Raw genomic sequence first — 24,381 nt, forward strand, 5'->3', positions numbered from 1 at the left:
CTTTTTGAATTAGCATGGTTTTGAAAACGGGGGAAAATAATTCTCCATATGTCCACATTTACCTGCATCTTTTGTAGAGCTCCTGATATATCTAAGTATCTAATTTGTTTTCTTTTTCACTGAAGTATAATTGCTTTATAATATTATGTTAGTTTCTGCTGTATAGCAAAATGAATCTGCTATATGTGTGTGTGTGTATATATCCCCTCCCTCTTTTGCTTCCCTCCCACCGGCCATCCCACCCCTCCAGATCGCCACAGAGCACCAAGCTGAGCTCCCTGTGCTGTACAGCAGCTTCTCACTAGCTGTCTGTTTTATACATGGCAGTGTATGTATGTCAATGCTAATCTCTCAATTTATCCCACTCTCTCCTTCCCCACCCCTCTGTGTCCGCATGTCCTTTCTCTATGTCTGTGTCTCTATTCCTGCCCTGCATTAAATGGGTTCATCTGTACCATTTTTCTAGATCCCATATATATGCATTAATATTCGATATTTGTTTTTCTCTCTGACTTCCTTCTGCACGACAGACTCTAGGTTCATCCACATCTCTGCAAATGACCCAATTTCATTCCGTTTTATGGTTGACTAATGACCCTTTGTATATATGTACCACATCTTTATCCATTCATCTCTCGATGGACATTTAGGTCACTTCTGCGTCTTGGCTATTGTAAATAAGACTTCCTTACTTTCAGACAGTAAAGAATTCATCTGTAATGCAAGAAACCCAGATTTGATCCCTGGGTTGGAAAGATAACTCGGAGTAAAAGAATGGTTACCCACTCTAGTATGCTTGCCTGGAGAATTCCGTGGACAGAGGAGCCTGGCAAGACTGCAGTCCACAGGGTCTCAAAGAGTGGGACACAGCTGAGCATCTAACACTTTCACTTTTTTCACTTTTTCGTTCCCTGGCTATTGTAAATAGTGCTGCAATGAATATTGGAGTACATATGTCTTTTTGAATGATTTTCTCAGGGTATATGCCCGGTAGTGAGATTGCTGGGTCATATGGTAATTCCATTTGTAGTGTTTTAAGGAACCTCCATACTATTCTCCACAGTGGCTGTATCAATTTGTATTCCCACCAACAATGCAAAAGGGCTCCTTTTTCTCCACACCCGCTCTAGCACTTATTTTTTGTTGATTTTTTTTTTTTGGGGGGGGGGCTATTTAATTTATTTGTTTTAATTGGAGGCTAATTACTTTACAGTGGGCTTCCTTTGTGGCTCAGCTGGTAAAGAATCCGCCTGCAACATGGAAGACCTGGGTCTGGTCCCTGGGTTGGGAAGATCCCCTAGAGACAGGAAAAGCTACCCATTCCAGTGTTCTGGCCTGGAGAATTCCATGGACTGTATAGTCCATGGGGTCGCAAAGAGTCAGACATGACTGAGCGACTTTCACTCTTTTACAATGTTGTGGTGATTTTTGCCATACACTGACATGAATCACCCATGGATGTACATGTGTCCCCGCATCCTGCGCCTCCCTCCCCACCTCATCCCTCTGGATTGTCCCAGAGCACCAGCTTTGCGTGCCCTGCTTCTTGTGTCAAATTTGCACTGATGGCCATTCTGACCCGTGTGAGGTGATACTTCACTGAAATTTTGATTTACATTTCCCTAATAATCAGTGAGATGGAGCATCTTTTCATGTGTTTGTTGACCACTCGTATGTTTTCTTTGGAGAAATGTCTATTTAGGTCTTCCACCATTTTTTTTTTTTTTTATTGAATTATTTGTTTCTCTGGTATTGAGCTGCAGGAACTGTTTGTATTGGGGAGATTAATTCTTTGTCAGTTGCTTCATTTGCAAATATTTTATCCCATTCTGAAGGTTATCTTTTTGTCTTTTTTGTGGTTTCCTTTGCTATGCAAAAGCTTTTAAGCTTAATTAGATCTCATTTGTTTATTTTTGTTTTTATTTTCATTACTCTAGGAGGTGGGTCAAAAAGGATCTAGCTGTGATTTATGTCAAAGAGTGTTCTGCTTATGTTTTCCTCAAAGAGTTTTATAATGTCTGGCCTTACATTTAGGTCTTTAATCCATTTTGAGTTTATCTTTGTATATGGTGTTAGGAAGTGTTCTAATCTCATTCTTTTACATGCAGCTGTCCAGTTTTCCCAGCACCACTTATTGAAGAGACTGTCTTTTCTCCACTGTATATTCTTGCCTCATTTGCCAAATATAAGGTGCCCATAGGTGCAGGGGTTTATATCTGAGCTTTCTATCCTTTCCCCTTGATCTGTATTTCTGTTTTTGTGCCAGTACCATGCTGTCTTGATTACTGTAGCTTTGTAGTTTAGTTTGAAATTAGGGAGCCTGATTCCTCCAGCTCCATTTTTTTTTTTTCTCAAGATTGCTTTGGCTATCCAGGATGTTTTGTGTTTCCATGCAAATTATAAAAATTTTGTTTTAGTTCTGTGAATAATGCCATTGGTAATTTGATAGCACACTGAATCTGTCGATTGCTTTGGGTGGTATAGTCATCTTCACAATATTCCCCCAACCCGAGAACATGGAATATCTCTCCATCTGATTTTGTTGTCTTTGATTTCTTTCCTCAGTGTCTTATAATTCTCTACATACAGATATTTGGCATCCTTAGGTAGATTATTCCCAGGTATTTTATTCTTTTGGTTGCAATTGTAAATGGGATTATTTCCTTAATTTTTCTTTCTGACCTTTCATTGTTAATATATATGAATGTAGGAGATTTCTGCATATTAATTCAAGTTATCAACTTAAACCACCCATTGTGGTCAAGATGTCAATTCTTCCCAAATTCATATATAAACTAAATACAATCAAATTAAAATTGCAACAACATATTTTGAAAAAATTAACCAGCTAATCCCAAATTAGTCTGGAGAATATTTAAGGACTTTTTAAAAAGGAGAATAATGAGAAATATTAAAATATCTATAAAACTGCAAGAGTAGAGAAACATAATCACAACTCACATTTAAATACAATTTGATAGTTTTCCAAATGCATATACTTTGATTATCTCATTTGATCCATGTCATATACTTATAAACCAAACAGGAATTATATAGAAGAAGAAACTGAAGCTCAGAAATATTAACTTGTGCAAAGTTACCCTGCTGAAACTCACTCTGGTGTGGTGCTCTGGTCCATCTCATCTTTAGAGATGGCTATAATCATTAATCAACTATCCTTTTGGAATCAGGTGACAATTTTATGTATAACCGAGCAGGTGGAAATGGAGGTGGAAATGTGAGAAATATCCTTGGTTTATTAAATTGCTTTCCTTTGATCATAGAAATAGCAAGATTGAGACATTCCAAGCAAGAGTCTCTCACAGAGTTCTCCCTTGGATTTCTAAAATCTGGTATTAATGAACTACTTAGCACAAGCTCTGAGAGTTGGCTTTCCTTCCTAAAACACTATAAGGCTGTAACCTTTGCTGCTTGTCTTAGCATCCTGAGGATTTGTGGTGCATCTGTGGCTACCATAGCTTTTGTCCATTTGTTTATAGTGTCAGCTTATGTTTAGAAAGCATATGAGTCAGCTCAGGGCTTGTACTGTGCGCAGTCATGTTCTTGGTGGACTTTCAGACTTGCCTTTTTCAAATATAATAACCAGCGGGTTTGATTTTTGTACTATTTATTTATTTAACTGTGTCGGGTCTTAGTTGTGGCCTGCAGGATCTCTGTTTCATCATGTGGAATCCTTCGTTGCCGCACACAGACTCTCTAGCTGTGGTGTGCAAGCTCCAGAGCACACAGGCTTCCGCATAGCTGCACTGTGCAGGTTTAGTTACTCCGAGGTATGTGGGGTCTTGGTTCCCCAACCAGGGGTCAAACTTGCGTCTCCTGCCTTGGATGTGTAGGGTGTTAACCACTGGACCACCAGGGAAGTCCCTTGCCTGAGTTTCATCTTCCCTACATTGATGGCAACTGCTTAAAACTGACTCTCTGGCTGTCTAACACCTAACACAGTACTACATCCATATATAAATATGTGCATCTGTTCTAAGTCAATTCAGTCATGTCCAACTCTTTGCGACACTATGGACTGTAGTCCGCCAGGCTTCTCTGTCCATGGTATTCTCTAGGCAAGAATACTGGAGTGGGTTGCCACACCCTCCCCCAGGGGATCTTCCTCCTGCGTTGGTAGGCGGGATCTTTACCACTAGCACCACCTGGGAAGCCCCATATTTAAATATATGAGTAAACAAATCTGTCAAGCCTTTTAAATTATGACAAGTGAAGACGATGACTGTGAAAACTCCATCCACAACATAATAGCAAATTATTTTACCAGCTTCCTTCAAAACACAAACATAGGAAACTCTACAGTATGAACTTTCCTGGACATTTCAAGAAGTATGCTTCCCGTTTTCAAACTTAAGCGAGCCCTGAAAGAGCTGAAAAGAGATGTCTGTGTAGCCAGCAGACAGCTCCTGCAGAGGCTGGAGTACGAGCTCTGCTTGAGGACCATCAGGTATTTCCACTCAGTAGGTCCCATGAAAGATTCCTGTGTTTATCCTGGAATTCGTTGTTAGGTTTCCAATGACTGGAAAATGAGAATTAAGAGAATTATTCATTTAGATATACTCAGTGAGCATCAAGAAACCTAGTTACATACAAATATTTTTCTCATGGATTGTCTCAAAAATAGCCCATTTTAAACTAGACGAATCCTTTAAAATATTTCTGGGTGAAGAATATAGCCTTTTTCTATAGTGTGATATGTAATTCCTAGACATGTATTTTATACCCCCCACAGTTACTTATACAGTCAGTTTTATTAAGGAGAATTGGCTGATGCAGTATGAAGCCCAGAGGAGTCTCATAAAGTCATAAATTCCTCAGCGTATGCCCACCTATCCCATGTATCCAGTGTTAGTCACCTCACTGTTTCACTTTTAAAATAAGGACAATGAGAGACGGGAACCAGGCCTCCTGTACAAAAACAAGCTCATATTTCCCTTCTCATAAAACAAAAGGAGGAATTGTCTATCTCCTTGGGAGACCAAGCCATTTCAGTGAATTATGAACCTCCGAACAGTCCAGGACCCCCTTTCAACCTCAAGCTGATCATCTGTGCATGACTCATTCACAGTAAATCTATGCCTGAACATTTTTAGTCCGAACCAAATGTTGCCTCATTATCCCCAAGCTAAAACGATACTGAGAGCTCAGCCAGCCTCTTGCTTTCCTTTGACAACTCACTTGACGACTCGCAGCGCCAGGAATATAGTCAGTCCTGAGTAATCCTTTTATTACTCCTTGGCTAGCGGTGACACTCAAACCCCTCTCTGCCTCTGAGATTGTGTTCTTTTAGTATTTGTTCTCCTGGCCTCTTCTCCTGCTCTCTGCTGGCCCTCGGAACCAGCAACAGTCCATAGTCTCAGTCCTAGTGACACTTTTGATGCTTCCCCCTAAAACCAGACCAGAGCAGGGGCTGCCAGTGGAGGTGAGACAGCACCTCTTCCAGCTCTTCAGTGTGAAGTAGGAAGCCTCTGTTTTTAGGTGAAGGCGGAATGGAATCCCCTCGCCCCACAAAGACCTGCCCCACTCTGCCTGCGTTTTTAAATTTTATCTAAGTGTCAGAAACCGAGAGGGAAATTCCACTCTGTCCCCAAGCAGCTGACAGACTGAGAGACCTGCTCTCCCACCTCCTTCAAGGCAGCCCAGTATCTAGACCGCATGCTGTTTCTCCTCGTTCCAGCTGTGACCACAGCCAGAACCATGAACCAATGCTCACGTTTCATCTGTGCTACACCTGTCTCATTGCCCCGAAACAGACCCTCCTCCTATGTACGTGCCTGCCTGCAAGGAGCATGGCCGTCGTCCTGCTGAGAGAGAGCCGCGTAGGTAGATCCTCTCCAGAACCGAGGTCACCTCCATGTCATCTCTGTGCCTCTCCTGAGGGCTCCCCACCACCTGCCCTCGGACCCCTTTGCTCCTGACATGCTCCACAGCCAGTGTTACTACCTCACTAAGAGTCAGCTGCTTCAGGGATCATCCGAGCAAGTATTTCTTTTTTTTTTTAGTTTACTTTTTTTTTTAATTGAAGGATAATTGCTTTACAGAGTTCTGTTGGTTTCTGCCAAACATCAACATGAATCAGCCATTGGTATACATATGTCCTCTCCCTCTTGAACCTCCCTCCCACCTCCCTCCTGGAGCAGATATTTCTGTGTTAAAGAACATGTCTAATAAAGGAGACTTGCACCCAACTTCAGGTTTTCACCTGGGGTAACTGACCCTTGGCAGAAGGCCATGAGTTCCTCAAAGCCCAAGAGAGACATGCCGCAGGCTCTTGGGGGCATCGATTTTACTTAATAGCAGTAACATTCAACTTCCTAAATATTGATATAAATTATGGATTATTGTGGCATAAAATACAGAACGTCTATTAATTTTTAAAGATGAAACCCAAAACTTCTAGGACATCTTGAAATTTAGGTGGAAATATCAGCATGGTTCCCAACCCTTCCCCTCACCCCACTGCCTCGCCCCACCCCCACCACCCCCCCCACCACACCCCCGCCCTGGGTGTTCACTCTCGTCCCTTGTTAGCAAGAACATTGGAAAGACAGGACTGTGTGATTGCTTCCCATTGCTTAAAGTGGTTCCCATTCCCAGAAGCAAATATTTTATTTTATGAATATGGCCCTTCCCCTCTGGCGCTGCCACTGACCACTTTTCCTGAGGCCTTTCTAGATATGTCACAAAGAGTTTGCAGAACTGAAGTGGTTTTAGAGGGTTTTCTTCTCCACTGGCATTTGAAGTGGAATTATTTTTTGTGAAGGTCGCAAACACTGATGTCTCAGTAATTATGGATAATCACAGTTTTCTTTTTTGATGTTGTTGCTGTCGTAAAAAGAGCTGCAGTGAACATTCTTATCAACATCTTTGTGCACATAACATTAAATATTTCTCTGAATATGGGGAGAGGGAGTGGCTCTTTCTAAAAATATAAATTGGCCTTATATTTCTATATTTATAAACCCCAGGACTAAGTTGTGAATATGAGACAACTCTTGCATCAAAAGAGGTGTCTCTGCAAATACTGGGGTCACACAAAGGTTGGTAAAGTGTTATCTTCAGGTAATCTGCCACATCTAACCACAACCTAAATCACTCAAACATCCCAGTTATATGAGAAAAAACGTGGGGAGGAGACAAAGCGGAAACCTAGAAATGGATTCCATGCCAAGCCAATCCCCTGCAGATTCTGGCTACTCACAGAAAGTATTTTTAGCACATTTATCTTGGCTAAATACTAAAATACTAATTTTAATACTATTTTTAATACTAAAATCCAGCAATGTGTCGTGTTAGTTGCTCAGTTGTGTCAGACTCTTTGCGACCCCATGGACTGTAGCGCACCAGGCTCCTCCATCCATGGAATACTCTATGCAAGAATGTTGGAGTGGGTTGCCATTCCCTTCTCCAGCGGATCTTCCTGACCCAGGGATTGAACCCATGTCTCCTCCATTGCAGGCAGGTTCTTTACCATCTGAGCCACCAGGGAAGCCCCCAAATCCAGCAGAACTGTACAGATAAAATGTTACTGCAGAGAGCAGTGCGCTCAAGCAAGGGCCATAAGAGTGGCTGAAATTTAATAGGCAAAATCGTACCTTTCTTCTTCAAAATGTGGATTTTAGGGAATATGGAATAGCAGGGGGGAAATGTATATATAAACCATGCAACAGTGATATGCAGCCAATACTTAGGTTCTCTTGATGTTCACCTACAAGCCAATACTCAGGGTTTGATTCACTCTGGGCAACATCCCACCCTCATTAAAGCCAAGAGAGCATGTAGTTATACCCCAGCACCCTTTCCCTGCCCTGGGAGAACGTGTTGAATATTTAACACTGGTGGGAGCAAGACATTCAAACTGACATTTATTGAGCATCAGTATGCTGGTGCTTCCCACCTGGGATCGTGTCATCCTCATCACCTGCATAAACATTTACAGTGTTATCACCTTCCAGATTAAGACACCAAAGGTCATGGTAGGCCTGGATTTGCCAAATGCATATTAAACTTGACATGCTGTCCCAAACACAACACAGATATGCAACTGTGGAGACAGACAAATGGGGCCTTTCTGCGGTGGTCATAAAGGAATGAATCACTATGAACACAATTAATGACCCACTGAAATATTGATCAGTGAAGCCAGAGTTCAGAGAGGGGTTGCTCTGCACTATGGCAAATGATGAGAAACCCAAAGTCCACAGAAATCTCACAGATGCTCTGTCTGCAGCCTTATTTAGGGCCAAATTATGGCTCTCAATTTATCTGATGAATGGTCAACTGAAGTAATTCCTCAAGGTCAATACAAGCAGCGCACTGAATGTCACAGTTCTGTTGTCTCTGCATTGCAACAGAAAATAATTGCACCACATCCATAGCATCTTTGGAAAATAAAAAGCTTATGATCAGCAAAACTGAATGTTACCCCCTCTGCTCTCCAAACCCTTCAGAAAATGCTAAGAATCAGAGGAGCAAAGCGCTCCACAGAATAGTGAAATAACTCAGAAGCATGATTTTTATATTCAGATGGATTAAAGACATCACCTTTCCTCCACAAGCTTCAAGAACTGCCTGGATGGATCCTTTTTTCTCACGACTCATAAGTCAGAGTTTGCTCAATCCATAATTCACAGAAACACAAGACACTATCAGCCTTGTAAATGCCAACGCCAGGCCACCAGCCCCTTTCATTACATGCCATGATTATGGATTAAATGATTTCATAAACATATTGGTTGTTTCACATTTGGCAAGAGGCTATCTTTGAGCTCCTGCAATCTGTCATCGCTGTTTAATGAGATATCGACCTCCTTGTAACCCAAGCAAAAAAAAGTTCCCCTTTGAATGTCAGCCAAGAAGAAAACCCACTAGAACTTCTGCAAACCCTGCAAACACCTTTCAAACACTGTATCTGGAATGGCCTCGGGGCAAGGCCAGCAGCACGACCAGACAACAAGAGCCACATCTGTAACAGTGTGAAATGTAGGCATTAAGGATGTCTGGAGTCTCTTCTCTGCCCATGGCAACAAGCCCCACCACCAAGAGGTGAAGCCCAAAGAGCGGGCTTCTCAAACACCCACTGAGCCCTCCACGATAGCAGCAAACACTGGACTCAACACCCAGTGGTCCTGGAAGCACGGCTTCTGGCTCCTACCACAATTTCAAACTTTCCTAGAAGTCTTGTGTGATAGCTTTACATTCGCATTGTGTACCTTGCATCCTATTCCACAGTATGTCCAGCCTTACTTTAGTATATTTAAGTGAACCTGTTAATTCAGGAAGGAAGTGGAACAATATCCATCCCGGACATTGAGTAGGCTGTGACCTTCACCCCCACAAAAGCCCCAGGGCTCCACATGCCCTATTTAACAGTCCTCAGTCTTAGGGAGCTTTCTAAATGAAGCTATAGTCTCATTGAATATTGAAAATGGGGAAATTAATAAGATAGAACATAGCCTAAAGGGCATGGAATATTCCAAGTGTCTCCTTTCATAGGTACATTAAGCCATTCCCTTCTATTTGTGCCAGATTCCATAAGAAATGCTGTCTTTATGTTACTGCATTCAGAAAATGAAGATCATGGCAGCCAGTCCCATCACTTCATGGGAAATAGATGGGGAAACAGTGGAAACAGTGTCAGACTTTATTTTTGGGGGCTCCAAAATCACTGCAGATGGTGACTGCAGCCATGAAATTAAAAGACGCTTACTCCTTGGAAGGAAAGTTTTGTCCAATCTAGATAGCATATTAAAAAGCAGAGACATTACTTTGCCAACAAAGGTCTGTCTAGTCAAGGCTATGGTTTTTCCTGTGGTCATGTATGGATGGGAGAGTTGGACTGTGAAAAGGCCTGAGTGCCGAAGAATTGATGCTTTTGAACTGTGGTGTTGGAGAAGACTCTTGAGAGTCCCTTGGACTGCAAGAAGATCCAACCAGTCCATTCTGAAGGAGATCAGCCCTGGGATTTCTTTGGAAGGAATGATGCTAAAGCTGAAACTCCAGTACTTTGGCCACGTCATGCGAAGAGTTGACTCATTGGAAAAGACTCTGATGCTGGGAGGGGTTGGGGGCAGGAGGAGAAGGGGACGACAGAGGATGAGATGGCTGGATGGCATCACTGACTCGATGGACATGATGGCTGGATGGCATCACTGACTCGATGGACGTGAGTCTGAGTGAACTCCGGGAGTTGGTGATGGACAGGGAGGCCTGGCATGCTGCGATTCATGGGGTCACAAAGAGTCAGACATGACTGAGCGACTGAACTGAGTAAGACATGAGAAAAGATATAGGTGATTGGAATATATACAAGTTGGAAGGGACATTGTGAAGCAGGCCCAGAAAGCAGATGAGATAGATGCACTGACCCTCATATGTAGAACAGTGCTTAGACTTGGAACTTTCAGGTCTTTAAGGGTCTTTGTAATAAAAGACCTTCTAGATATCCCCCTATTCTGTCTGTATACACTATGGTCTTCAACCTTCTTATTCACATATACCCTAAGAGAAATTTGGAAAGCCATGTATATAATCACATATTTTTCTTCATAAATTTAAAGAATTGCAAGGGATATAGTGTCAAACATAAGTATTGATATATTTTTAAGCTTTTTGTTTTATATTAGAGTATAGTCAAAAATGTTGATATAATTTCAGGTAGATAGCACAGGAACTTGGAGAAGGCAATGGCACCCCACTCCAGTACTCTTGCCTGGAAAATCCCATGGACGGAGGAGCCTGGTAGGCTGCAGTCCGTGGGGTCGCTAAGAGTCGGACACGACTGAGCGACTTCATTTTCACTTTCACTTTCATGCACTGGAGAAGGAAATGGCAACCCACTCCACTGTTCTTGCCTGGAGAATCCCAGGGACAGGGGAGCCTGATGGGGGAGCTGCCGTCTATGGGGTCGCACAGAGTCGGACACGACTGAAGTGACTTAGCAGCAGTAGCAGCAGCAGCACAGGAACTTAGCTACAGGTATTGACATTTTTGAAATCAGACCACTGTAGATCATTATATCACTTATTTAAGTATTTCTAAAGGAACTTATCATGTTATTTTTATATCAACTATCATTTCATTTTTTTAAAAACTGCATGAATGAAAAGCTCTTGTATTTTGATGCCTTCTTTTTCTTTTTTTAATAATTTTTTAAATCAAAGTATAGAAAGCAATGGTGCCCCACTCCAGTGTTCTTGCCTGGAGTATCCCAGGGACGGGGGAGCCTGGTGGGCTGCTGTCTCTAGGGTCGCACAGAGTCGGACATGAGTGAAGCGACTCAGCAGCAGCAGCAGCAGCAGCAGCAGCATAGTTGATTTACAATGTTGTGTTAGTTTCAGGTGTATACCAAAATGATTCCGTTATACATATACACATATCTATTCTTTTCCACATTCTCCTCCCTTATAGCTTATTACAAAATATTGAGTATAATTTCCTGTGCTATACAGTTGGTCCCTGTTGGTTATCTATTTTGTATATATTAGAGTGTATACATTAATCTCAACCTCCTAACTTATCCTTCCCCCACCTTTCCCCTTTGTTCACCGTAAGTTTGTTTTCTATGTCTATGAATCTATTTCTATTTTATTATTGTTGTTGTTCAGTTACTCAGTCACATCCAACTCTTTGTGACCCATGGACTGCAGCACACCAGGCTTCCTTGTCCTTCACTGTCTCTCAGAGTTTGCTCAAACTCATGTCCATCAAGTTGGTGACACTATCTAACCACCTCATCCTCTGCCACTCTCTTCTCCTCCTGCCCTCAATCTTTCCCAGCATCAGGGTCTTTTCCAGTGAGTCGGCTTTTCACATCAGGTGGCCAAAATACTAGTGCTTCAGCTTCAGCATCAGTCCTTCCAATGAATATTCAGGATTGATTTCCTTTAGGATTGACTGGTTTGATCTCCTTGTCATCCAAGGGACTCTCTAGAGTCTTCTCTAGCACCACAGTTTGAAAGTATCAATTCTTTGGCACTGAGCCTTCTTTATGGTCCAACTCTCACATCTGTACATGATTACTGGAAAAGCCATAGCTTTGATTATATGGACCTTTGTCAGCAAAGTAATATCTCGGCTTTTTAATACACTGCCTAAGTTTGTCAAAGCTTTTCTTCCAAGGAGCAAGCATCTTTTAATTTCATGGCTGCAGTCACCATCTGCAGTGATTTTGGAGCCCAAGATAATAAAGTCTCTCACTGTTTCCATTGTTTCCCCATTTATTTGCCATGAAGTGATGGGACCAAATGCCATGATCTTACTTTTCTGAATGCTGAGTTTTAGGCCAGTTTTTTCACTCTCCTCTTTCACCTTCCTCAAGAAGCTCTTTAGTTCCTCTTTCTTTTCTGCCATAAGGGTGGTGTAATCTGCATATCTGAGGTTATTGACATCTTGACTCCAGTTTGTGTTTCATCTAGCCCAGCAAATTATGTACCAAATTATGTACTCTGCATACAAGTTAAATAAGCAGGGTGACAATATACAGCCTTGACATACTCCTTTCCCAATTTTGAACCAGTCCATTGTTCTATGTCCAGTTCTATTTCTTCTTGACGTGCATACAGGTTTCTCAGGAAGCAAGTAAGGTGCTCTGGTATTCCCAACTCTTGAATTTTCCACAGTTTATTGTGATCTACACAGTCAAAGGCTTTAGTGTAGTAAATGAAGCAGAAGTAGATGTTTTTCCGAAATTCTCTTGCTTTTTCTATAATCCAGCGAATGTTGGCAATTTGATCTCTGGTTCCTCTCCCTTTTCTAAATGCAGCTTGTACATGTGGATATTCTTGGCCACACACTGTTGAAGCCCAGCTTGAAGGATTTTGATCATGACCTTGCCAGAATGTGAAATGAGCGTAATTGTGAGGTAGTTTGAACATTTTTTGACGTTGCCCTTCTTTGGGATTGGAATGAGAACTGACCTTTTCCAGTCCTGTGGCTATGGCTGAGTTTTCCAAATTTGCTGGCATATTGAATGCAACACTTTAACAGCATCATCTTTTAGGATTTGAAATAGCTCAGCTGGAATTCCATCACCTCCACTTGCTTTGTTCATAGTAATGCTTCCTAAAGATCATTTGACTTTAACTTCATTTGCATCATTTTTTTAGATTCCACATATAAAAAAATCATATGATATTTATCTTTGTCTGGCTTACTTTATGTAGTATGATTATGTCTAGGTCTATCTATATTGCAGCAAATAGTATTATTTCATTCTTTTTATGGTTGAGTAATATTCCATTGTCTGTATGTTCCACATCTTTTTTATCCATTTATCTGTCAATGTCCTTCCATGTCCTGCCTGTTGTAAATAGTGCTGCTGTGAATGTTGAGGAGCATATATCATTTTGAATTAAAGTTTTGTCTGGATATATGACCAGGAGTGGGATTGCTGGATCATATGGTAATTCTATTTTTAGTTTTCCAAGGAACCTCCATACTGTTCTTCATTGTGACCACTCCAATCTACATTCCTACCGACACTGTAGGAGGGTTCCCTGTTGTCCAGACCGTCTCCAGCATTTGCTATTTATAGACTTCTGAATCATGGCCATTCTTACTGGTGTGAGTTGTAGTTTTGATTTGCATTTCCCTCATAATTAATGATGTTGGGCATCTTTTCATGTGCCTTTTGGCTATCTGTATGTCTTCTTCAGAGAAATGTCTTAAGGTCTTCTGTCCATTTTTTGACTGGGTTGTTTTGGCTTTTACCAGTCCATTCTAAAGGAGATCAGTCCTGGGTGTTCTTTGGAAGGAATGATGCTAAAGCTGAAACTCCAGTACTTTGGCCACCTTATGCGAAGAGTTGACTCATTGGAAAAGACTCTGATGCTGGGAGGGATTGGGGGCAGGAGGAGAAGGGGACGACAGAGGATGAGATGGCTGGATGGCATCAGTGACTCGATGGACGTGAGTCTGAGTGAACTCCGGGAGCTGGTGATGGACAGGGAGGCCTGGCGTGCTGCGATTCATGGGGTCACAAAGAGTCGGACACGACTGAGCGACTGAACTGAACTGATGAGTTGTATAAGCTATTTGTATGTTTTAGAAATTAGGGGGCAAGGGGACACAAGTCAGAAATGTCTAGACAAGTTTAGCTCTATACGTTCAGTGTGCCATGCTGTATTTTTGCCCTTTATGATGTGCGCATGCTCAGTCGTGTCCGACTCTTTGTGACCCTATGGAGTGTAGCCTGCCAGGCTCCTCTGTCCATGAGATTTTTCAGGAAAGAATACTGGAGTGAGTTACCATTTCTTTCTCCAGGGGATCTTCCTGACCCGAGGACTGAACCCACGTCTCCTGCATTGGCAGGCAGACTCTTTGCCACTGAGCCACCTGGGAGGCCCCATGTGAACCAAATTCAAATATGAAACATTGTGGCATAAAGACTCTGATCTCTGCTGGATAATTCTAATTGAGGAAAGTTAGGACTCATGAAGATTAGAATGAAGGTTTTGAAGGTTCTTCGGTTTGGCCAGTAAAGAGCATCCTAGGCTGTCACAGCAGCAGTCGCCCACCTTTCGGGCCAGCGTCCTCTATACAGTTCTGTCGTTTCTGGACCTGGGAGGCTGGCACACGGCTCCTTCTTCCTTGTTTTTAATTTATTTTATTGAAGTATAGTTGATTTACAATGTTGGGTTGATTTCTGCTGTATATAGCAAGTGACTCAGTATATACATATATACATTCTTTTATATTCTTTTCATTATGGTTTATCATAGGATATTGAATATAGTTCCTATCCTGAACAGTAGGACCTTGTTTATTCTATATGTGATAGCTTGCATCTACTAATCTTATTACAAGGAAATACAGCAGTAAATGTAAGATGGAGAAATCTAATTGGATTAGACATTTAACACAGATTTTAATAATGTGACATTGAGAACCTTATCTTCAAGAGAACAGAGACACTACTTCTTTTTGTTCATTTTTAAATTTTTACAATGTTGTCTTGGTTTCTACCATACAACAATGTGAATCAGAGCCTACTTCTTAACAGACACTCATTTAAACTGCCTTTTGAGAACTGCTTACTGGCACAGTTGTGGCATGAGATCTGCTTTTGTAAAGTAGGAGAGGAAAAAAAAAGACACCTCTTTTTTTTTTTTTTTTTGGCTCAGTGTTTTTTTATTTTATTTTATTTTTTAACTTTACAATATTGTATTGGTTTTGCCATATATCAACATGAATCCGCCACAGGTATACATGTGTTCCCCATCCTGAAACCTCCTCCCTCCTCCCTCCCCATACCATCCTTCTGAGTCGTCCCAGTGCACCAGCCCCAAGCATCCAGTATCATGCATCGAACCTGGACTGGCGACTCATTTCATATATGATATTATTCATGTTTCAATGCCATTCTCCCAAATCATCCCACCCTCTCCCTCTCCCACAGAGTCCCCAAGACTGTTCTATACATTGGTGTCTCTTTTGCTGTCTCATATACAGGGTTATTGTTACCATCTTTCTAAATTCCATATATATGCATTAGTATACTGTATTGGTGTTTTTCTTTTTGGCTTACTTCACTCTGTATAATAGGCTCCAGTTTCATCCACCTCATTAGAACTGATTCAAATGTATTCTTTTTAATGGCTGAGTAAAACTCCATTGTGTATATGTACCACAGCTTTCTTATCCGTTCATCTGCTGATGGACATCTAGGTTGCTTCCATGTCCTGGCTATTATAAACAGTGCTGCGATGAACATTGGGGTACACGTGTCTCTTTTAAATTCTGGTTTCCTCAGTGTGTATGCCCAGCAGTGGGATTGCTGGGTCATAAGGTAGTTCTATTTCCAGTTTTTTAAGGAATCTCCACACTGTTCTCCATAGTGGCTGTACTAGTTTGCATTCCCACCAACAGTGTAAGAGGGTTCCCTTTTCTCCACAGCCTCTCCAGCATTTATTACTTGTAGACAAAAAGACACCTCTTAAACTGCCTCATATTGTCTTGGCCTCATATTGTCTTGGACAAGTCCTTAAGAGAATAGTCATCCTTTGCATTCGAATTGTGACAGAAAATGTGCATACACATCTGTTAATCTGTGTTTGCTTTAGCTACTTCAGGACACCCGACACATCCGAAACAGTGGTGACAAGGAAGCTGGAATAGCACAAAGACTGTCCCAGCTGGCTTAGCAGTAAAGAATCCGCCTGCCAATGCAGGAGACGCAGGCAACTTGGGTTCAATCCCTAGGTCGGGAAGACCCACGGAGGAGGAAATGGCAACCTATTCCAGTATTCTTGCCTGGAAAATCCCATGGACAGAGGAGCCTGGCGGGCTACGGTCCATGGGGTCACAAAGAGTCGGACACGACTGCATATACACAGTGACTACAAACACATCACTGACCAGCCTGTGCTGGCCAGGAGGGGAGACCGGGCTGGACGGACCAGCCCAGCCACCTCTGCCAAAGTTCTGTCTACACAGAGGAAGGAAGAGCGGATGCAGGATGTGATTGGAAAGCCTGAGGTCCCCCCTCCCCTCATACTCACTCCAGACAGGAAAGAGTCCCACGTCCACTGCCTTCAGCTACTAATGTTAGCTTCTAGTATTGATTGATGATATGCCTTTTCTCTCATCATTCCAAATCAATAAGAAACTTACCAATGACATCACTGCAAATTATGACTACTTTTAGGGAAATGTGTCCTGTTTAAATGAGTCACATTAATGCAGACACCATGTGGAAGGGGTCAATACATAACTCTTACTAACCAAGCTCAGTTGAATGTGAGGCCCATTTAAATCTTAGCATTTCTTTTTTCTGTTCCCAGTCTCCTGAAGCATGTGATGATTAAAAGTAAAATGGAATCAAACTGCATGGATAATTGGAAAACTAAATCATCACTTTCTGGTAAAAATATTTTTATAACTATATTTTCTATCTATTTCCTGAACTTGAAGGAAATGCTTTCAGTTTGCACCGCTGAGAACAATGCTAGCTGTGGATTTGTTGTATTTGGCCTTCATTATGTTGAGGTAGTTTCCCTCTGCGCCCACTTTCTGGACAGCTTTTCATCATAAAAGTGTTTTGAGTTTTGTCAATAGCTTTTTTCTCCATCTATTGAGATGATCATATGGTTTTTATCCTTCAGTTTGTTAATATGGCACATCACACTGATTTATATTGAAGAATCCTTGCATCCCTGGGATAAATCCCACTTGATCATGGTGTATGGTCCTTTTAATGCGTTGGATTCTGTTTGCAAGTATTTTGTTGAAGACTTTTGCATCTATGTTCATCAGTGGCATTGGCCTGTAATTTCCCTTTTTTGCAGCATATCTTTGTCTGGTTTTAATATCAAGGTGATGGCCTTGTAGGGTGAGCTTGGAAGTGATTCTTCCTCAACAGTGTTTTGGAAGAATTTGAGAAGAACACATTATCTAAATGTTTGATAGAATTTGCCTGTGAGGCCATCTGGTCCTGGACTTTCAGTTTTTGGAAGATTTTTCATCACAGTTTCAATTTCAGCACTTGTGATTGGCCTGTTCTTATTTTCTATTTCTTCCTGGTTCAGTCTTAGAAGAATCTGTCCATTTCTTCCAGATTGTGCAGACATATATTTGGAAATGGGAAACATGCTCATCTGCTAAAATCTTAGGCTTTGACACAGTGAGAAGTGTGGCAGCCCTATGACCTTGAAAATGAAAGGAACCAGGCAACTGGTAATCTTTCTCCCAAGGAACCATGCAAATATAGAAGCATAACCATGCAAATATAAAAGTATAAAGTATAAAATGTGTCTTTCTGATATCAAGTATGGGGAGGAGAGGGGACAACCTCAGGAGACAGAGAAGAAAACGGAAAAAACTGTGCCAGGGTGAGCCCAGCCATCGCTGCCTCTAAGCCCGGGCACTTGGTGCCTGAGACTCCAAGGGGACATTTACCTCCCGTGCTCCACCCAGATGCCCCTCCTCCTTCACTCCTGGGGGTTTACACCAGCTGATCTTTTCAGAGAACTTTTCTGCTACCAGAGCTAGCCTGCCACACGTGAGGAGACAACCAGAGGCTCCAGGAGTTTGTATCCCTGTGGGGCCCGTGGCCATCAATGACACATGTAGGGGAGTAAGAGCCTGGTTCCCTGCCTGGAAGCTGGGGAGACTTTGCCAGGTGGTTAACACTCGAGAGCCCCTCCTCAGAATTCGGCTTAGGCAGTGGCTTCCCCTGGACTCACCCCTTTGTTTGGCTTCCCACACTCCCTTCCCAACAGAGAGATTTCCTCATAAATCACTCATACACAAATCCTCCTCTTGAAGTGTCTATTTCTGGGCATCCAAGGCTCCATTCTAATGTTTTTTGGAGAAAGGAATCTAAATGTTAAAACCCTCGGTGGCGTTTCTGATGAAAAGGAGAACTGATGGATTTTGCTTGCAAAATCTGGGGTCTGAGAACCCGGACATAGCCAACAAGCCAGTATAAATTGTTGAAGACAAATTTACACTATGTACTTTTAAAAACCACAATAAAAGTTGTTATTTCGGTGGCAATAGATGTGGAGGTGGTGAAAAGGCAGGGCTTTAAGAATTTGGGATTCATAAATTATTTTTATGTAGATATTTTTTATTTTATTTATTATTTATTTTTGGCTGTGCTGGGTCTTTGTTGCTTGCAGGCTTTTCTCTAGTTGTGGCGAGTGGGGGCTACTCTCTTGTTGCAGAACACAGGCCTTAGGGCTCACAGGCTTCAATAACTGTGGATCCTGAGCTCTAGAGCACAGGCCCAGTAGCTGTGATGCATGCGCTCAGTTGCTCCATAGCATGTGGAATCTTCCTGGATCCGGGATCGGACCCGTGCCTCCTGCATTGGCAGGCAGATTCTTTACCACTGAGCTACCAGGGAAGCCCCACAGATATTTTAAATAAAAGGGTTTTTTTATGTTTGACATTGACTTTTTTTAACTGCAGTAGAGTTGATTTACAATGTTGTGCTAACTTCTGCTGTACAACAAAGTGACTCAGCTACACACACACACACACACACACACACACACACATATATATACATTCTTTTTTTATTCTTTTCCATTTTGGTTTACCCCAAGACATTGAGTATAGTTCCCTGTGCTAGACAGTAAGCCCTCGTTGTTTATCCATTGTATGTATGAGTTTGCATCTGTTAATCCCAACCTCCCACTCCATCCCTTCTCTCCTCCCTTTTGGTAACTTTAAGTCTTTTTGCTTTGTCGGAAAGCCTGAGGTCCCCCCTCCCCTCATACTCAGTCCAGACAGGAAAGAGTCCCATGTCCACTGCCTTCATCTACTAATGTTAGCTTCTAGAATCAATTGATGATATGCCTTTTCTCTCATCATTCCAAATCAATAAGAAACTCACCGATGACATCACTGCAAATTATGACTACTTTTAGGGAAAACAAACTGTGAGCCTGTTTCATAAATAGGTTCATTTGTGCCATATTGTAGATTCCATGTAGAAGCGATATTATATAGTATTTATCTTGCTGTCTCTGACATACTTCACTTAGTATGATCATCTCTAGGTCAATTCATGTGGCTGCAAATCTCATTGTTTGATTTTTTATGGCTGAGTAATATTCCATTGTATGTATGTCCTACATCTTCTTTATCCATTTATCTGTCAATGGACATTTTAGGTTGTTTCCATGTCTCGACAACTGTAAATAGTGCTGCTATTAGGGATACATGTATCTTTTTGAATTATAATTTTATCCAGATATTTGCCTGGGAGTGGGATTGCTGGATTGTATAGCAATTCTGTTTTTCATTTCCTGAGAGATCTCCATACTATTTTAGTTTCCATTGACTCTTGAACAACACTGGTTTGTACTGCCTGAGTCCACTTGTACGCAGATTCTTTTCAATGAATATGTACTACACTCTCCATGGCTGGTTGAGGGTGCAGAAAATATGGAGGGCTGAGTATAAAGTTATCATCAGATTTTTGCCTGCATGCAGGTTGGCATTGCTAACTCTTGTTTTGTTCAAGGGTCACCTCTCTACCACCTAGCTGCAAAGTCAGACATCAGGGAGCACATGTAGGATTTTATTTCACGTGCAACTAACGCTGGTGTTTCCTTTTCACCAGCAACACGTTCAGTAGCCCTGATCACCTCCCATTCTTATCACCTTTATCCTGCTTATAATCCAAGTGTGCTGGGTACCACACTCTTCTGCTTCCCAGCTTTTGTCCACACTTCCCCACCCTGCCTGGGGCCCCAGACAGCTGATCTTGATGGAAAGCATTTTCAGGCTTTTTTGCTTTCTGGCTTCTCACTGGATTTGGCAAGTGGAGGTACCATCAAGCCAGTGAATAGCAGGGGAGAAAGTGAGGTGTTTATTCCCTGATTCTCTCCCTGCTGGACAGCACATTGACAGCGTCTGCTTTATTCCACCCAAAGTCACAACTCCTTCCAGACCACCCCTCTCTGAAACCCACAGCTCCTGCCAAGCCCCTGCCTCTTGCTCATCGAGGAAGGTGGGCAGCTTCTCACTGACTTTGGTCCTGCAGCATCTCCCCATTCCTTGTTGGTGCTCTTTCCCCATCCACACCTTTGCAAACACCTCCCTTACGTGTGTGCTCAGGTGCTAAGTTGTGCCTGACTCGACTCTTTGTGACCCCAAGGACTGTAGCCCGCCTGGCTCCTCTGTCCATGGGATTCTCCATGCAAGAATACTGGAGTGAGTTGCCACTTCCTTCTGCAGGAGATCTTCCCAACCCAGGGATCGAATCCATGTCTCCTGCATTAGCAGGAGGGTTCTTTACCACTGTACTACCTGGGAGCAAACACCTCTCTCAACCCTCCTACGTTACATTTGCATGTGCCATCTGTTTCCTGCACGATCTTGATCAATCCTCTGTTGATAAAATAAACCAAGCACAGAGTCACTCCAACAAATGTTTTGAGTTGTGAGTAACACCTTTTTCCTGTTCAAGGCACAAGCTCTACATTAGAACCAATATCTGTATCCTGACTGTAAATCAAGCTTCCAAATTAAGCTACGTCATTTCCAATCTGCATCATGAAAGCTTGTGCTAAAGAAAAGTGTCTATGTTGTGAAATCCTGCCACAGACGGCTGAATATGCATAGAGGAAGAAGTTTCCCCATGTCAGAGGAGAACTGAGGAGCAGGGATGGTGTCGGGTGGGGGGGGAGTGAGGGGGGCGGGGGGGGATGGAGGGGGGTGGATGGTGGCTTGCTGGAGGAAGCCAGCCTTCAGCAGCTGGTGTCAGGGTGGGTCAGAGCCAATCACGAGGGGTTGGTTCAGGTTGTTCTCAATGGTCCTCCCAAAAAGACAATTCAGAACAGGTGATGCCCACAAGCAATGGGGCCATCAATAATCCTCATGGTGATTAATGCAAGTCTTGGCCTCTGACTTCCATAAACTCACAGAGAAAATCAAATTTCCCATCAGATCTTCCCCCTACCTGGGGCCAGGGAAGCCTGATGCTCATCCCCTCAGGATGCAGGCAGGGGAAAGAGTTATCTCAAGGAAGTATAATTACTCAGATTTCCAGGGCAGCCTCACCCTCTTTCCAACTGCCAAATATCAGCTAACCCACAACAGAGGCAAGCGAGAGGGGGACAACCTGTGTGCAGCCCCCAACCATGTGCTGGGCTCTCCGCACCCTCTGCCTCACTTACAGACTGTCTGCCTAACCCTGCAGGATGGCTGTAGTCAGAGGAGCCCTCTAGCCTTCCTGATGACACAGAAGTCAGAGGCAAAGCCATGCCAATATCCCAGGGTCATAGAATAGCATCTTGCCTTTCCTAATTCACTTATCAAAGCAGAACAAGAGGGTTTGGGGGAGGGAAGGAGGGAGAAGGATGCATAAACAGGTGGCTGGTGAAATGTTTCTCTATGAAACTAATGATAAATGAGTTTATACATCTGTCAAACCCCCATTGCACTGTACAGCACAAAGAGGGAAACTTATTATAAACCATTGTAAACTTATTGTTGTAGGGTAGGAGGCAACAGGAAAAATTTCTCTTGAGATGAGACCCTCAGGATGGGATGACACTGTAAAAGGATTGTTTGCCACTCATAAGTGTACATTTCATTGTTGTTGTTCAGTCGCTAAGTTGTGTCCAACTCTCTGTGACCCCATGGACTGTAGCACACCAGGCCTCCCTGTCCCTCAGTGTCTCCCAGAGTTTTCCCTAGTTCATGTCCATTGAATCAGTGATGCCATCCAACCATCTCATCCTCTGTTGTCCCCTTCTCCTCTTGCCCTCGATCTTTCCCAGAATCAGGGTCTTTTCCAATGAGTTGGTTCTTTGCATCAGGTGGCCAAAGTATTGGCACTGCAGCATCAGTCCCTCCAGTGAATATTCAGGGTTGATTTCCTTTAGGATTGACTGATTTGATCTCCTTGTGGTCCAAGGGATTCTCAAGGGTGTTCTCCAGCACCAAAATTCAAAAGCATCAATTCTTTGGTGTTCAGCCTTCTTTATGGTCCAACTCTCACATTCATACATGACTACTGGAAAAGCCATAGCTTTGACTATGCAGAGCTTTCTCAGCAAAGTGATGTCTTTGCTTTTTGATATGCTGTCTAGGGTTTGTCGTGGCTTTCCTTCCAAGAAGCAAGTGTCTTCTAATGTCACAGGTACAGTCACCATTTGCAGTGATTTTTGAAGCTCAATAAGAGAAAATCTGTCACTACTTCTTTTTCCCCTTCTATTGGCCATGATGATCTCCATCATCTAATCAACCCTGAGAACTAACCCTGTGAACTAACTGAGGGAGATCAGTGAGGCGGAGACACAGTCATTGAAACAGAAAATGGATTGATCTGAGGCCCCCAGGGTGGTACGAGGACTTGGAATGAGCCAGTGACCTGCTCTGTCTCGTTCTAACTCCAGCTTGAAAACGGAGCAGAGAGAGAGTCCTGATGGCTGAGGCAGAAGCTCTCCCCCTCCCCCACCCCTACAGCACTTGGAAGACCAACTTTTCTTTCTCTGCTTTTTCATTCCCAGCTCCTGGCCGAAAACAACATATTTACTGAGCGCACCTACCGCCTGCGGGGCACCATACAGGCTGGATGACAGGCTTCAGAGGCTCAGTAGATCTATGAAGCCTTCCAGGAGCTTTACACCCAGACCAGCAGCCAAGAAAGGGGACTGATGATGCAGGTTCAGAGAGGTGGTGTGCCAGGGGTGACACTGCTTGGAGAAGGCAAACCCCGAATTCCACTGGGAAACAGGGTTAGGGCTTAGAGGCAAACAAAAACTAGACAGGGCAACCCAGGATGATAAAGGAAAGTGTCCCTTTATTCTTGAGTGCCAGGCTGAAGATAACACAGAGCACCCATGTTTTTTGAGCAGTGTAGAGAAGTATCTTGTACACTGTGGTATTAATGGATAACATTGGGAGCCAACCCTTTACCCCTCACTCTGTCCACATCCCTTCCCAAGTGACTTTGCAGGTCTCCCACGTAAGCACGAGTAAGAGTGCCTCCCCGCCCCTTAACTTCAAGATCAGCTCTAAAACTTGCTTTGGTGAAAGCGATCTTAGCAGACATGACACAAAGCTAGCATTTGCAGTGGGTCCATTCCTCTTATACTTCGGCCACTGCCATTGTAAAAATATGCCCTGGGTCTGTGGCTGGCCAAGGCACCCTGCCCAACAGACCAGCAGGCTTGCAGGGAGACGTGCTTCCCCAGACAGTTCAGTCAAAGCAGAAGAGCTCAGTCATGCCCCACTGAGCTCAGTCAACCCCCAGCCAACTTAGGATGCAAGGACTAGTCCAGTTGAGAGGTATATAGCTGACCTGCAGATGCAGGAGCTAAATAAATGCTTTTTGTTGTATGCCACTGAGACTTTTTGTGTGCTTGCTTGTTACAAAGTAACAGCTGCCTGATACACTGAGCACATTTCCAACCCCCTCCCGACCACCACCACCCTGCCTAATTACGGAAATTTTGTCAATGAGGCTGGTCAATTTGCAGATGATTGTGGACACCTATGAAACTAAAGTTGAGGAATATTACTCCCTTCTTTTCATGGAAGGAAGGGCAGGACAATGCTGGGAACAACCGTGGAAAAGGCATACTGGTGGCTCAGACAGTAAAGAATCTGCCTGCAATGCAGGAGACCTGGGTTTGATCCTTAGGAAGATCTCCTGGAGAAGGGAATGGCAACTCACTCCAGTATTCTTGCCTAGGAAATCCCACAGACAGAGGAGCCTGGTGGGCTACAGTCTATGGGGCCATAAAGAGTTGGACAGAACTGAGCAACTGAGCACCACCACCAATTCTCCCTAACCTTCTAGAAGAAACAATACATTTTCTTGGAAGTTAGTAGCATTCCAGAAGGTTCTGAGAGGCTTTCAGCTAATCTTGGGAAGTTGGCAAGCAAACTTTTCTAGAA

General features: G+C 43.0%; 1 long non-coding RNA gene across 1 annotated transcript in view; it reads left to right on the forward strand.

Annotated features, from left to right (window-relative positions):
- The window catches only part of LOC112581168, a 49,112-nt gene extending 25,283 nt beyond the window's left edge, over window positions 1-23,829 (forward strand). Inside the window, exon 2 of the long non-coding RNA XR_006547532.1 lies at window positions 22,989-23,829. This is a non-coding gene — a long non-coding RNA (uncharacterized LOC112581168). The remainder of the gene's footprint in view (window positions 1-22,988) is intronic.
- The last annotated feature ends 552 nt before the right edge of the window (window positions 23,830-24,381 follow it).

Source organism: Bubalus bubalis, chromosome 21, assembly GCF_019923935.1.
Source record: "Bubalus bubalis isolate 160015118507 breed Murrah chromosome 21, NDDB_SH_1, whole genome shotgun sequence".
Classification (NCBI taxonomy): Eukaryota; Metazoa; Chordata; class Mammalia; order Artiodactyla; family Bovidae; genus Bubalus; species Bubalus bubalis.